The 4,748-nt window shown below is 40.9% G+C and overlaps 1 long non-coding RNA gene across 1 annotated transcript; it reads left to right on the plus strand.

Moving 5' to 3' along the window:
* The first annotated feature begins 267 nt into the window (after positions 1–267).
* Positions 268–549, plus strand: LOC148158247 (uncharacterized). The gene is made up of 2 exons (XR_015763710.1): positions 268–380; positions 452–549. It is a non-coding gene; the product is annotated as an uncharacterized LOC148158247 (long non-coding RNA).
* The last annotated feature ends 4,199 nt before the right edge of the window (positions 550–4,748 follow it).

Consider the following 4,748-nt stretch of genomic DNA (forward strand, 5'->3'; position numbering starts at 1 on the left):
CGGGATCCAGCTGGTGCTCGTCATCTCAATCAACAATGGCCTTAAATAGGAGAGGCTTCCCAGAAGAAGATGCCAGATGGTTCCGCTTCTACAGTGGTACACTCTAGCTCTCAGTGCTGTCTCAAGTGTCTAACTTGTTCCTGACGCCTCTCCCATCTTTCTTCCTCCTAGAACCAGCCCTGACCTCTCTCTGAGAATCAGATCACCTGGACTACTTGGCCCTCGCTGTTCGGCTTGGCCGAGCCCCTGGATTCCTCCACCACCACCACCACCCTGCTGCTGCCTGTCCACCCTCAGTTACCTGCTGGAACTCCCCCACCTGGAGACCCCTCGCTGCCCCAACTGCTGTATCCTCCTCTGCTCACCTGAACCCCCAATCCGTAAGCCCTCATCAGGTTACATCATCATTCCTGTCATTATTCCTCTGTCTAACTGCTCACCCATTTCTCAGTTCCTCCTCTGGCCCGGTTCCTCCCTGCTGCCGCTGATCTTCACCTCTCCATCGTTTTCCCCATTACACCTTCCTGTTCAATAAATCTGTAAACTGAGTTTGGGTGTCCGTAGTTGTTGCTTGCCTTCGAGTCCTGGTACCTCTCATTATGACAGCATAATTATGCACTATCAAGTTTGGAACCTGAGTAATAAAAACCTGAGTTTGGGAGCCGTAATGAAGTTGGACATGAACTCTTCTTGAAATCAAAATGTCAATGGATGTTGGCATCCGTTAATGCTAACAGCTTAGCAGATCATGATCAGGACAATGATTCAAAACAGCAGCAAATCTACAGCAGAATAAAGGAAAGATTTGAGGTGTTGGAGTGGTCCAGTGAAAGTCAGACCTCAAACTGTGGAAAAAATATCAGGATAACCCAATAAGTTAGATTGAAATGACAATAAGGCTTTCTTTTTAACCAAAGTATCTTATGGAAAAGGGTGTTTTTAATTAAAGAGCCATACTTTTATGTAGATTATAGTTCTACGCATTGCTTTCTGCTTGCACAGAGCTTTCCTTATAATAATCACAACCAGGTTTTCAGTGTGGCCACCGTAACCAAACGATAGACTACATGTGTTAAAAAGGATCATGTGCAGGTTTTTGGAATAAATGGTTTCAATCCGCTGGTAGATTCTGCCCAGAACAGTTGATGAGCTGCTGGAAGGCTGCTGGTGACTGTCTTGTGAGTTTTCATCAGAACTTTCAGATTTTAATTTTACCCTTTTAAAAAATGGAAACACTGTTAGGTAAAACAAGAGTGTGTTTGTATGCTGGAGCAGCTAATGGAATCAGATTGGCGTTAGAAACAAAGTTCTCAAAGATCTCGGTGAAAGCATGGAGGAAGGGGGGGCGGTGTGGTGGCTCTTTACTCCCTTTAATCAGGCTGATTTTCCTAGAAGCCACATCCTAGCAATGAAACTGGTCACTTCACTCTGATCTCACAAACAACCAGTTATACACCAAGTATGTTTCTGTGATGTGTTTATGAATATGAAATTGGTCAATCATTGGAAAGTTGACTCAGCCATTGCATCAGCCGGAGGAGTTTTTCTTTTCACAAAGTTTAGGCTGGTCTTGTTTAGCTGTGTGGAAGGCTGAGAGAGGGAGCTGCAAAGAGATTGCATATCTGTTACAGACCCTCCAATGCAAACAAACAGCTGGCAGTGCACACTGCTGAAGCAATAACATGAAAAAGATCCAACTGACCTGCTGCAAGAGCTGAATGTGTCTGTGTGTGATCATCATGAAGGGCTCAGGAGATACACAGGAAGATAAAAGCTGCACAAAATGGAAAAGAGAGCCTCACTGAGGATCATATTACTGAGAGATAGGACTGTGAAAAAAGTGGCCTCTTAATTATTTTTTCAGTTTTTGTCTTTTACATTTGGTCTGGGTAAATACAATGATTAACAGTAGCTGTGATTCCACTGAACATAAGATTGCATAAATTGGAATTATAAAAATAAATTTGCTTAATGGAAACGCACCAATTTCAAAACAAAATAAACTAAATATGTTATGGTTTGATACTTCTGATTATTGCACTGTATGCGAAAGATGCTACATTTGAAGCAGAATGAGTTTTGCCACCAACACAAAGTGCCATTGTGTATCTGCCAGGTTTCTTACTGTATCTAATGCTTCGCTCTCACTGTGTCATCTGGACAACATGCAGCAATATAACCTCAACTACAGGTTTGGACTGCCAGGGTCCAACATCTTAAACAATGTTTAAGCAGATGTACTATTTCATTATTAAATTTATGCATGTAACAGTCAGAGTTTTGTGAGTTCGCGACTCTATAAAGGTTAAATGGACAGAAGTGTTCATGTTGTTGTAAAGACATTTTTACAACTGGAAAAATAAGTGAAACCCAGAACACCAGATTCAAAACAGTATAGAAGAGCTACGGTAAAAAGCTCCATGAGAGGCTCATAAATGCGGCTACCGACGTAAACGGCTTCGGGTTGAGATATTTAGTTTCCACAACCAGAGTGGAACACAGCTGCTGCCAGAAGCGGGAATAATGAATCAGCTTCAGTTTGTTAGCGAGCTGAGTACCAGGCAAGGAGCACTGGCACCACAAGCTGGAAATGTAAATGACGAAGGGGGTCACCGGTTGAAATCCCAGGTTAATCAGGAACACACACACACACACACACACACACACACATAAACAACTAATTGGTCAGTAAAATGTTCTGTGGCGATTTCTGCTGCCGAGTAATGACAACAGTTACTGCTCGTTTGACAATTCCTGTGCCACTTTTACTGTGAAGAAAAAGCTATTATTATCAACAAGCAGTTGTTTCCAGCAAATTCTGAAATTCAAAAAATCATCTGGTAGCAGGCCTTTCAAAAGCCACAGTGAGACTAAATTATTTAGGGACACGCACACATATACGCCTCTTTGGTTAACTTTATACTCTACTATGATATTTAAAAGTGGTTTAACCTCTCTGTCTGTCCACACAAATGACCCTTTTGGTGCCATGTTGTGGTCCATTTGAAGCAATCTAACTGGCTAACATAGGTTTTAGCTTGGCGCTACACTGCCTACTATGGGTTTGGCATGTTCAAAACAACGCGCAGGCACGCTTTTGTGTGAAAATGGTTTTGAAATCAATCTTGTGTGTACAATAATACTTTTTAGAATGTTGTGATGAACATTCATTTAAATAAAGGTGTGTACAAGGCCTGAACTTAACTTTTTTTACACTCAGAGACAAGTACACAACATGTATATAATGAAATTAAGGGCTAAAAATGTACATTCCTCATGGTATGTCCCCTCTGAAAGACAGTTTTGCTTGTAACAAATGTATGGGGTGGGCGATATGGACTTAAAGTTTTATCACAATGTTTTGTGGTACTATTGTGATAACAATAAAAGTGACAAGGAGCTATTTATTAATACTTTTTTAGGTAATTTTATCGATGGCTGTGTCTGAATCGCACAGCAATCATAGCTCCACAAACACAATATGAAAAAAACACAATGCTCTTGAAAAAATGTGTTGTATGCTTGTTTAGGACACCAGTCACAAATAACTGATTTGTATCACTAAACTGCTCACAGTAACTGCATTTCATATTTATTGATACTCAATGAAAAAACTGTGGAAAAAATTGTGAGGTTTTTGGGGGGCGTTAAACATAATTAACTATGATTTATCATGACAACAATAAATCAAACTTCTTATCATAAGAAATGTATCACGATAAATGATAAACAATACAATAAATGTCCAGCCCTAGTTTGATGAATGGAGTTTTTCACCTAATTCCTCAATAACACTTCTGTGTGGTCTTATATTAAAGCCTCTCACCACCAGCTCCCCCCTCCAGGCCCTTTTACATTAATTACAGTTTGTTTTTCTTCCTGTAGGATGCTCCTCTAATTGTTCTGTTGATTCAAACACATTTGAATCATTACTACTTTAATTTCCCACTGTGACGCAGAACTAAAAACTCTTGTTTAGAGATTCAGATTTGGACAAGGATAAAAAAAGATACCAATAAGATATTTCCCCATGTGACTTGATAGTTTATGACCTTTAAGTTTTGGCAAACTTGCCCTCGTAAAAATAGTCATTTGAGTGAGTTTGTTCGTTCCTAGAATGGTAGAATGCACAGCAAGCATGGAAAACATTACCAGAAATTTTAAACGATCCCAGAATTCCCATGCAAATGTCAAAGGTGTTCACAATATCTCAGCCAGTTGTATGATGCTGCAGTTTTAGGGTCACAAAGCTACATTTTTTTAAACAGAGCTGCATCCAAGAAGTTGTAGGGAAATCATTGGGCCCCAGGTCGGTAACTTTCCAGGCTTGGCTTGGTGTTTGCACTGCAGCGCGAGGAATGCGGCGGTTGTTTTAACATTACAATGGCTTGGCAGGACTCTGCTGCGGCCAACCACTCGCTCGCAGACACCGTCAGACGTCTCTCTGGGGTGCCTCCAGCATTGTGCTACATGGAGGGAAAGGCAATTCATAAAGTACCAAGAGATGTGTTTGAAAAAGGTTCCTGAGAACGGGTTCTGTTGAGAGACAATCCTCAGAGCTCAGCAGGGCATCTCGGAGTGGCTTACAGTGAGACAACATATCACATTAATAAAATGAGCCAATTTGTGTGCTGGTTCTTTGGTTTCACATAAACATGAGGGAACAAAGAGCCCCAGGACGTTTGATGAAATCTGTGTTTACAGACTTTTTTTCTACTGGATGAAAAGGGGGATATGTGGTGAAACAA

Source organism: Poecilia mexicana, unplaced genomic scaffold (genome assembly GCF_051168715.1).
Source record: "Poecilia mexicana isolate PSO_F unplaced genomic scaffold, ASM5116871v1 scaffold_7, whole genome shotgun sequence".
Lineage (NCBI taxonomy): Eukaryota > Metazoa > Chordata > Actinopteri > Cyprinodontiformes > Poeciliidae > Poecilia > Poecilia mexicana.